Below are 11,607 nucleotides of genomic sequence, written 5' to 3'. Positions count from 1 at the left end.
ATTCTGTTTCTGAATCACCAACACTGTTTTTTAGAACTGATTAATAATAATTAGAAATAGGGTGACCAGATGTTCCGATTTTATAGGGACAGTCCCGATTTTGGGGTCTTTTTCTTATATAGGCTCATATTACCCCCCACCCCCGTCCTGCATGAGGTTCACATTTGCTGTCTGGTCTCCCTAATTGGAAATGGCCTTAAATGATAACCAAGATCTATCCCATTAGGTGAAAAGAATATCCTACTCCAGGGGTCGGCAACCTTTCAGAAATGCTGTGCCGAGTCTTCATTTATTTACTCAAATTTAAGGTTTCGCGTGCCAGTAAGACAATTTAACATTTTGAGAAGGTCTCTTTCTAGAAGTCTAGTTATATATTATAAACTATTGTTGTATGTAAAGTAAATAAGGCTTTTAAAATGTTTCAGAAGCTTCATTTAAAATTAAATTAAAATGCAGAGCCCCCCGGACTGGTGGCCAGCACCTGGGCAGTGTGAGTGCCACTGAAAATCAGCTTGAGTGCCACCTTCGGCCCCCGTGCCATAGATTGCCTACTCCTGTCCCACTCTTTCACAAAGGGGAAAATGGCCTACACTTACTCCAATAGCTTTGAATGCTCATGACAGAGGGCTGCTGCAAGAACTTTTTGTTTAAAGAATTATTCCAGGAAACCCCTCCAATACAGCCAGTGGCAGGGTAAAGAGAAGGAAAATGTTTAGTACCAAGGGCTTGTCTACATGGAGATAGTCAAGAAAGCTAATCCAAATTCATTTTCAAACTGCATTAGTTAAACTTCATTAAACACCTCTGGGGACACACTTATTTAGAATTAAAGGGGCCTTTTTCAGGTTAGTTTAATTCATGTAATTCACTAAAATTAAGAAGGGCCATTTTAATTCAGAATCAGAGCATCCACACGTGTTTAATGCCACTTTAAAATTTACACCTTTAGTTCATTTGGATTAACTCTCCTCAGTGTCCCTGTGTAGAGAAGCCCTAAGGAACTGAGCAGTTATCTACCTGGTGCAGACCATTTATTATTTGTACAGTTCCCAGAAGTGTGCTAGACTCTTTACACATCATAATCTTCTCTTCTAATGAGCTATTTACAAGATGCCCACCACTCTGTTATCTAAGTGCCAACAGACAGGACAGAAAGAACTAGACAGGCAGAAAAATTGACAATACAACAGTGAAAGAAGGTGAAGAATTACTTATACCTGCTAATGGTCTCCTCACCTTGTATACAGAGAAGGCAGCTGATACAGTCAACCACCCACTGACGAGATGTGGCCAGTGAATCACAGCTGTATGGTGCTATTGCTCCAATCAGAGATCCAAACTGATTAAAAGTTTCCTGAGTCTAATTAAAAAAGAATGAAGAATGAACATTCTCCAGCTGTACTAGACTTCACTTGCCATTTTTATTGTTGATACCAGTCAGCTCTGTGTTTTGGGGGGACCAGGGCACAGTATCTAGCTTGTGTGACTCATGAAGGACACCCCCAACCCCCGTCTCTGTTTGAACCAAAACAGATCAGAGAAAAGGCTTGCAGAGAACAATGAAGGGTTTGGGGAGACACACCTAGAGGCCTCCTGACAAGGGTGACAAGATTAAGACATCTCCATTTGCATACAGAATGAAGATCAGAGACAACTCCCCTAGCTTCAACTGCATTAAAGAAGGTATAGGGTATAGCATAAAGAATGAAGAACAGAGAACCGCACTGAACTCTGGGACCAGAAAGCAGGGACACACTGAATCATGGGAATCCCTGCTCCAGATGCTAATGAACCTATGCGTGCACACACCCAGCTCAGCAATTATCAGACCAATTCAAGTAATAAATCTTTGACTCATATCCCAAAATACTGAAGCAGCCTAGTTGCCTTGTGAGCTCCCTGGAAGAAAACAACACCCATAGCCAAGAGTGATCAGCTCCTATTGTCTAGCCTAAAGAAAACCCTTGAGCCATCAGTTTACCCATAAACAAATCTAGTGTTCTCCCTTGAACCATTGTATTTTCTCTACAAAACCCCTATGTATGCCCAGGTAAGGGTTCTGATGTATAGACCCAAACTCTTCATCATTTCCACTGGGATTCCATCTCCTGACTGATCGTGCTGGGGGCTCTGCCTGTCTCCAGCACTCAGGACCCTGAGCTACCACCATCACCTGGGAACCCTGACCAGTTCAAGCCTCATGGAGTGGGTGAGATCCATCTCTCTCTCTGTTTTCTTTCCTACCTCAGGTATTAACCTTTAAAATGTAGCTGTTATGTTTGTTTAGCCCTCCTGGTGTGGTTATCACTATGATTCAATCAATAACTGTTATGGTTCAGCTGGTTGCTTCTCTCTCTCTCTGAATTTTACTCTTTGTGTTTTTAGCTTCCCCCATTTACTGTGCAGCGACGCTTCTAGTACCTAAGCTAAAGATCCCTGTAGTGCCCCAAAATACTGTGGGGTTTGCTCATCAAGTGGGTTACTACCAGTACAATTGTAATGTGAAAGTGTGATAGGAATGTGTTCAACTTGCGGCACATAAGTGGCGGGGGGAGCAGCTGAAAGTGCTGCTGAACCCAGCCTGTTGAGACCAGGGGCGCATAAGGGTACCAGCTTGACAGTGCTGCTTAACCCAGCCCACTGAACACAGGGACATATGAGGGGATCAGCTGGGAGTGCTGATTGACTTGCTCTGCTAGTGTGGGTGTGGGCGTGTCTGCGCATGTTCGTCTAGTTCTAGTTATTAGCCCTGGGGAACCTAGTCCTGCAGGAAAGCTCCATTGGGAGGGGACTTGTGGAAGGAAGGAGTAGAACACACAAGTGACATAAGCAACACATTAATAGAATTACAGAACCGCCCCTCCCCCGCACAGAAAAGTAACCCTAATTAATGAGCCTCCCAAAGTAACGGGCACGTCTGGTAACATTGTGCCCTGATTCCTGTTCTGACCTGGGTAACGCACATTGGAAAATATAATCCCAATTGTACATACAAACAGATGGGGCCTAAATTAGCTGTTATCACTCAAAGAAGAGACCTCAGAGTCATTGTGTACAGTTCTCTGAAAGCATCTGCTCCACCTGCCACAAAAACGCTAACAACATGTTAGGAACCATTAGGAAGGGGATCGATAATAAGGCAGTAAATATGATTATGCCACTATAGAAATCTACAGGACCCCCACACCTTGAATACTGAGTGCAGTTTTGCTCATCTTATCTCAAAAAAGATATGTTAGAACTGGAAGAAATACAGAGAAGAGTAACAAAAATTATTAGGCGTATGGGACAACTTCTCGTACAAGGAGAGATTAAAAAGACAGGGACTTTTCAGCTAGGAAAAGAGACGACTAAGAGGGACTATGGTAGAGATCTATAAAATCATGACTGGTGTAGAGAAAGTCAATAAGGAAGTGTTATTTAGCCCTTCACATATCACAGGAACAAGGGGTCACCCAATGAAATTAATAGGCAGCAGGTTGAAAACAAAAAGGAAGCATTTTTTCACACAATGCAGTCAACCTGTCGAACTCATTTCCAGGGAGATGTTGTGAAGGCCAAAAGTATAAGTGGGTTCAAAAAAAATTAGATGAGTTCACAGAGCATAGGTCCATCTCTGGCTATTAGCTAACATGGTCAGGATGCAACCCCATGATCTGGATGTCTCTAAACCTCTGACTGCCAGATGCTGGGGCTGAGACTGTCCAACAGGGGATGGTTCACTTGACAATTGCCTTGTTCTGTTCATTCCTCTGATGCATCTGGCACCCACCACTGTCAGAAGACAGGATACTGGGTAGATGAACCATTCTTCTGGGGGATCCAGGATAGCCACTGTTATGGTTTATGTTCTTAGCTGATTACATAGAAATTCAGCTTTAGCATCCTGGGAGCATAAGAACCAAGAATGCATTTTTGTGACACTGGCAGACCAGTCAACCTGTGTATGACCCATAATAACTTAACAAGAGGCACTTCTGCTGTATCAAGACAGTTCACTTGCATGTGAATTTCAAAGAGATGTATTAGACTAGCAATCATCAACTCATTCAAAAATGAACAATAGATGCTAAGTGTACTTGTCTGTGATTATCTATACCTGGTTAGAAGTTTCACAATGTAACTAAATTAGCTTGTGGATGCTAATTCCCTTTCATGGCTTAATTGTCTTAATTATGTGTGCAAGGTGTTCAGTTAACCTTAAAATCAAAGATGTAAGACACTTCAGGAAACCAATCATTTCTACATTATCTTCAGCTTAACTTTCTGTGTTATAATGGAAGAATGGCTAATTACCTTATGTGAATGAATGTAACTAGTTTACTGTGTATGCACAGGAAATAGAAGATTATCTTCAAAGCAAAGTACAAGAGGCCATCTGCATTGGGGGAAGGGCCTTCTGTGACAATTTCTGTGAGGTAGGCTTGTCAGCCTGGTAGAATAGCTATAAAAGAGAAGGCTCGGGCCTGATCCTATCATCTCTAGTCTGCTTAAATGTTAAACAGGGACAGTGTAAGCCATAGGACAGAGATCTTCCAAATAATCATTTGGAAGAACCTGGAAAATGCCTGGAAAACTAACAGACTTTACATCTAAGCTGCCTTTGGATTCTGATCTGTTGGGATGATTCCAGAGAGACTTTTACAAACCAGCAGTTTATTCCATCACTGTTGTGATCCTGAATTATGAACATTGAAAGTCACTTGTGGGGATATTGATCTTTTAACCATTTGTAACTCTCTTCTTTCTTTTAACAATAAATCTTAGATTTAGTTATTAAGGATTGGCTGACAGTGTGATATTTGGGGAAGACCTGAGATTCACATTGACCTGGGGATAAGCATCTGGTCCTTTATGATCAGTGAACCCCACATATGGCGAATCAGGTTTCCAGTAACCCTCACTATATTAGACATAGAATATCAAGGTTGGAAAGGACCTCAGGAGGTCATCTAGTCCAACCCCTGGCTCAAAGCAGGACCAATCCCCAGACAGATTTTTACCCCAGTTCCCTAAATGGCCCCCTCAAGGATTGAACTCACAACCTGGGGTTTAGCAGGCCAATGCTCAAACCACTGAGCTATCCCTCCCCCCTCTTCCAAGACATGGATGTTTACATGGGAGCCAAGGTCTGGAATACCAAAAGAGGACCATGTTTGGCATCTTGTTAACTAGGGTGGAAGCTCTTTTGTTGTTGACTTGGTGAATCTAATGATAGAATAAGCCATCAGTTTGGGGTTGTCTCCTCTACTTCTTGCAGTCTGCCCACAGTGTGGTCACAGCATTGTTGTGTAAAACTCTCTCTTATGGAAGCAGAGGGATGTTCGTCACCTTGAGATCCCAGCTGCTGTCCTGGAAGAGTTTTTCATGCATTTGCGTTGAGTGTCAGTTCTGATGTAAGCAGGGCAGTCAGCTCAAGGAAGAGTACGGCTATACTCACTGTGCTATGAACTGTCTCTTGATAGACAGTCAGCAGCTGGGTGCTGGCCTGCAAGGCCCTCTCTCTTTCCCACTCCTTCCCTGAACTGAACCATGTCCTTAGGAGCTGTTGGTAGAGCAGAGGAATGGACAGAGTTAGTACCAGAAAATCCCTCCCAAAAGTTCCTCTTAAACAGGTTTAATTGTCACTAAAATCCCTCTCCAAAGCATCTGACCTCCATGTAGCAAAGGAATTACACCTATATCTAAGGGGCTCTTCCATTAGACAAGTCCCAGGGACCAGATTCACCTCTGGTGTACTGTAGCTCGATTGAAGCCAAAGGAGTTACACGAGAGATGAATCTGGGCCCGTGTATGTGATGTCTGCTGTAGACTGTCTGATGGGAGCTGTCTAGCACATTGCATGCTGTTTGATGTCTGCTGCTGTGGTCTGTTTCCTGGGCAACTTCTCCCACATTGAGTGGCAAAATGACAGAGAGGAGCATTTCTTTTTATTAATTTGAATAAGAGCAGAGAAGTTCCCCCAGCCGAGCTCCTTTTATAACTTCACTTTTATACTGAAGATGCATCAAACTCCCCACCCCTCAGCTCTTCACGATATTCTGTTCATGTCTGAGGAACAGCAAGTCTGCTCTGAATGAGTTTCCATACACAGGGCTTAACTCAATATTCATGAATTCCTCTTAGAAGAAGTGATCAGTTTCAACTGGTTCTCTTGGATTTGGCTACTGCAGTGGTGATTTTCTTGCCGCTCCAAGTAGTGTCAACAACACTATAAGAACTTGGTGCCAATCCAGCCCTGGCATAAAATGGCACAGCTTCCGTGGATTTCAATGGGGCACATGCCCGCTTATCCCAGGAAGAATTTGGTGCTCTCTCCCTAAAATTCACTCCGTTGTGTGGAAAATTCCTCCACAACTGAAGCTTGACCCCCTAAATCTCTGACTCTTCCCTGCTGTAACACAAGAAACAATCTCCACCATGGTTCAATGGTCTACTCACTTCAAACATTTCCTGGAACCAGTCTGCGGTTGGTGCTTCCTCCAGCAATGTCTCCATTAGCTTGCAAAGGGTTTCAAAGGACCTCACGTAGATTAACTGAAACCGGAAGAGAAGAAGTGAGGCTCAGTACAGATCATTTGTGTGTGGGGGCCGGGGAAAGCTAACCATAACCTTGCCAGGGAGGCCATGTGTGACTGCCATCACCCAGTGCCTGCGGGGCAGAAATACAGTGGATGGTGCCAGAGGAGAATTGTCGTCACGTACTTGTATATGCAGAGCATCCTTTGCTGTCTCACATTCCTCTTTCATCTTCTCCAAGGGAGGAAGGGGAAATAAACTTTTGAAGCATTGATCAAGGAGTTCAAGGTTTTCCTCCATGGTCAGAGATGGTTTGAGTTTGCTGGCAGAAGAAAGATAGAGAGAAAAGTCATGCATTAGACTCAGTACCACCTCCAAGTGAAAGAAATGGGTCCAATGACTAGAGATTGTCCCAATCTAGAACCCCAAATGCGAACAACCCTTCACTTTGCACCTCTCTTAAGTATTGGCTCATCTAGAAGTAAAGCTAAAACATCAAGTCTCCTTTTTAGAGAAACCCACAAGCTTTCTTCCCCCTGCCAGCTAGCCAGACACCTCCTCCCCATCTGAACCTCTGCTCCATTCAGGGGGGCTCTAGGCACCAGCAAAAGCCAAGCTGTTGCCTAGGCGGCCAAATCTAGGGGCGGCAGGGACTGACCTGCCAGTGCAGTCATGCCTGCGGGAGGTCCACCGGAGCCGCCGGCACGACCGGACCTGCCGCAGGCATGACCGCGAGGAGGGCGCCGTCCCGCGGCTGCGGCTGGACTCCCGCAGGCATGACTGCGCAGCAGCTCGCCGAGCCGCGCGACCGCAGCCGCGTTCGCCCGCGCAGGTCCGCTGCCCGGGCCCGGTGGACCTGCCGCGGAGCTCAACCGAGCCGCGGGAAGAGGGGACCCGCCGCGACCGAGGAAGGGCGGCGCAGCACACCGCGCTGCCTGGGGCAGCCTAATTTCTAGAGCCGCCCCTGGCTCCATTGTACTGCATGCCCCACCAACCTCCAAACTTGTGTCTTTCAAGCACAAACCCCCAAATGGACACATTCAAATCCTTAAGAATTAAAGTCCTGCTGGTGAGCAGCATGGAAGCCACACGGCCACGGCCAGAGGAGTCAGGGCGAATTGCCGCTGAAGACCCGGAGCAGAAGAAGCTCCGGGGGCCTGGGCCCCGTGAGAGTTTTCCAGGGCCCCCGGAGTGAAGGACCCCGCCTAGGGGCCCTGAAAAAAACTCTCGTGGGGGCCTGGGGAAAATTGCCCCACTTGCCCTCCCCTCCCCCCGGGGAGGTCCTGGTGAGCCAAACCCTGCAGGCATTAAACTGCTCCCAAGCTGACACTCATGAATTAACAAATAAGAAGGCATCACAGTGCCAGGAAATATGGCAGAAAATAGCCTACCTCAGATGTCCAATGGCAAGAATTGCCTTGTAGCGAACTGGAGATGCCAGGGAATCCAGTGGTTCCTGTTTAATGAAGTCCTGAAATGCATGAAGAGGGACATCAAAATGGGAAATGGATTTGAAAGGCAGAGAGGCCTTCCTCTCACACCCTGAAACAGGGCCATATGCCAGACCTGGAATAAACAGACGCCGTGCCCAGCAGGCTCTCTGCCTCAGCAATGGACCGTAGGGCCATCTGCAGGCTATACAGAGGACAGAAAGAGAACTCACAAGACACAAGCCATTCCTTCCAGTTACAGCCCACAATATGTCAGCATCCCTGCCAAGCTCAGAGTGGACCCAGCATTCTGGGTGCCATGCAGGTTGCTCATGAGACTGCAGTAGTACAGTCACAGCCAATGGATAAAATATCATCTCCCTGGAAAACCAGTCTCAATACATTACAACAAACTCTCTTGTACTTCAGTCCTCAAAGCTCCTAATCACTCACCAGCATGTAGCCAAGGAGCTCCAGTTTGTATGAGAATTCGAACTCCTGGGAGTCTCTGGTCTCCAAGATGGCACAGCTAATCTCCATGACATTGTGGATGAGGGTTAATTTTAGGTTCATGTCCTACATAATCCAGAAGGAGAAACAAGAGTATGTAGATGAGAAACTGAGAGAAAAGAACCAGAGTCCAGACGATAAAGATCAGGAATTAAATCTAGCCTCAGGGAAGGAGAGAGGTGTCCCCAGACCCCAGAAGGTAGAGGACTCTGGATCTGCACCCACCTCAGAAAAAGAGAAAACCCAGGTTCATCAAATAAATCCAGGTCCACTTACACCAGAGCAGCCAGGACTCCTGCTTGATGTAGCAAGGAAACCAAGCTGTGTGCAATTTAAACAAGCAACTTGTGTATAGAAAACGCAAAAGCAGAGGGCAGATTATTTAGAATGTACCTTGTTCGCAACAGTGATGCCCAGCACCTGAAAAATGAAATGCAAAACAGCTATTAGCAATGTAGATAGTCCCACAAAACACACAACCTCAAAATGTCCTGGCTGGTGACTATGGAGCAGAGAGAAATCACTATTGTTAAATCTTCCAAAAGGCAGGAAAGGTATCCAGAGGGGGTGTTTTCCAGAGGTCAATATCAGGAGCCATCCTCCGTAATATCTGCATTTGTGAACTACTGGAAGAGCTCAGTTTGGTTCAACTGTTTTTGGCAATGCCTAAGTGAGAGTCTCAGTTAGACAAGGCAGAACTGAATGGTAAAGTGATGTGGAGAGGTGGCACTGAGATGAGAGTCAGGACCAGCAGTCAGGCACCTGGGGAACAGAAATAACGGAGCACACAGACAAACAAGACGACAGATAAGAGGTAAGGGAAGTAGTGAGTCCAAGAAACAGCGTGACAGCAAATCAACTAAATACAGGCTAGCACTAGTCTCTCTTGGGTAGTAAAAGATAGAGCTAGATACACATCCATATGAGGGGAGTTAGAGTGTTATTCTGAATAGCCTGAGTGTCACTGCATCTGAATTACTGTGTAGCTTAGGTCTACAGAATTTCAGAAGACTATAGAAAAACCTAGAGAAAATACAAAGAAGAGCAACAAAAATGATACAACATGTGACAGCTCACACTCGTCGTCCATTACAGTTTTAAATTTGAGTTATGTGACACTTATCACGCAAAAGCTCTTACCTGACCACTGGCTCTGTAATGGAGAAGGATGTTCCTGTGATGTCTGCCTCTACTCGGGAGAGAAGCTGGTCTTTGGAGCATGGACAGCCACGTTGCTGTAGGTCAGCATCAGGGTGCTGCGAGTCTTGCCTCTTCTCCCATGGTGGTAGTCCTAGTCAATCAGAAAGTTCTTCTGATTCCTTTTGCTTTGGAATTCTGATCTGCTGCTGACCGAGGAATTCCTCACAGCAGCAATAGCAGCTTGCACTTGCAAAGCTCTTTTCAGCCAAAGATCTCAAACCACTTGCAAAAAGTATTTAAGCAATATAATAACGGTGAGGTGTGGAGATATTAGTATCTCCATCATTCCCACTAGGTAACTCTGACACACAGAGCCTAAAATGCTGAACCTACAGCAGTGAAGTACACGGGAGCTTAGTCATTGACACTGGTGGGTACAAGATCAGGCGCTAAATGTCTTGCCTAAGGCTGCACAATGAGTAAATGGCAGAGCCAGCAGTGGAAGCCCAGAGGCCTAGTCTCCTGCTCTAGCCTCTAGATCAGTGGTTTTCAACCAGGGCTACTTGTGTACCCCTCAGAGGTCTTCCAGGGTAAAAATGAGAAAATAAGCAATTTTCAGTAATAATGTGCTATGATACTTTTTAATAATTTTATACCTGATTTTGTAAGTAGTTTTTAAGTGAGGTGAAATTTGGGGTACACAAGACAAATCAGACTCCTGAAAGGGGTACACTAATCTGGACAGGTTGAGAACCACTGCTCTAAATCACAGGTTCCATAATTGTCATCCGTAGCCCACTGGTGGTCTACCTAAAGCAGGTTGGTTGGCCACATGTTGCTTGCAACCCCTCTTCATTTCCAGCTAATAACTGGGATTTAAAAAAAAAAACGCTAAAAATACCTTAAATGCTTTTCCATGCAAGCCACTGAGGTAGTTCCCACACATTGTGCATGGGAGGGGCGCTCAAGCCATGAGATATCAGATGATAAAAATCATTTGAGAGAACCCCAGCTCCAGATTGTGCTCCTCTCTGCTTAACTGCAGGCGTCACGTAGAATGCATACACTGGGGGACAATTCGAACTGAGCAGAGCAGACACTACCCTGGGGCTGCTGCCCCTGCTATAGAGGGAGAGGAAGTTGGAGAGAAGCCCCTGGCTCCTTTACCTTCAGGCGGCTGATGAGCCCAGAAATCTTCACCTTGCTCATTGCAGCCCCAAACTCCTGAAGTGCGTTCAGGGTGAGGTCCAAGTGGCTCTCAGCAGAGAATGCGAGGATGGAAATGACTCCCTGTCACCCAAGAAAAATACTGGTTAGGATCTAACCCACGAGTCCCTTCCTTTCAGCTGAAGCGGTGTAAAGCGCCAGTCAGGCGTCAGACCCGTGGGCAGCGGGGGCTGAGTGAAACAGCAATGAAGAGGATATGAAGCGAAATGGCATCTGTCCCAGGCCAGCTCAGAGCTGAGCCCCACAGGCAGCATTCAGAGATTACTTGGTAAAGTGGAGAGAAGGACAGAGTCCTCACCTGTCTCTCAGGGGCTTCCATATAATCTGTTGTTGTCAAAAATTTATGAAGCTGGGATTTAACGTGGCCCAGGTCCTGACAAACTGCTAAGGACGTTCCTAGCGCCTTATACAGGAAACTCTGAAAGAAAGAGACCGGCACTGAGATACCAGTAACAGAACGTGCCAGTCAGTACAGACCCAGCTCAGCAACACTCAGGAAAGAACAAGATAGCCAAGTCCAAGCACCCATACTGCAGAAACATCCCATCATCTAGCCCAGCCAGAGAACCAACAATGCAGCACAGACAAGCAGCCTGTCCAAGCAAATATTGGAAGGGCAGGGGGGCAAGAGAGCAGGGAACAAGTAAAAACAAATTTTATATGGAGAATAAAATATAAAGTAATGAAGCCTTGAGAGAAGCCTTATGCAGCCCCCCAATCAGAATTTCAAGGGAAATTAACTAGAAACTAAGCCTTAACAGAGAACAAACCTTCTCACGGG

At 45.7% G+C, this 11,607-nt stretch overlaps 1 protein-coding gene and 1 long non-coding RNA gene across 3 annotated transcripts in view; one reads left to right on the top strand and one right to left on the bottom strand.

Annotated features, from left to right (window-relative positions):
• The window catches only part of LOC120391433, a 341,872-nt gene that overhangs the window by 10,177 nt on the left and 320,088 nt on the right, over nucleotides 1-11,607 (bottom strand). The gene's annotated exons all lie outside the window — the stretch shown is intronic.
• Nucleotides 1-11,607, top strand: part of LOC120391382 (adhesion G protein-coupled receptor E5-like) — a 1,047,477-nt gene that overhangs the window by 991,540 nt on the left and 44,330 nt on the right. The gene's annotated exons all lie outside the window — the stretch shown is intronic.

The sequence above is a fragment of the Mauremys reevesii genome, linkage group 25 (genome assembly GCF_016161935.1).
Source record: "Mauremys reevesii isolate NIE-2019 linkage group 25, ASM1616193v1, whole genome shotgun sequence".
NCBI lineage: Eukaryota > Metazoa > Chordata > Testudines > Geoemydidae > Mauremys > Mauremys reevesii.
Note: the sequence above shows the minus strand (reverse complement) of the source record. Positions and strands in the feature narration are given on the sequence as shown.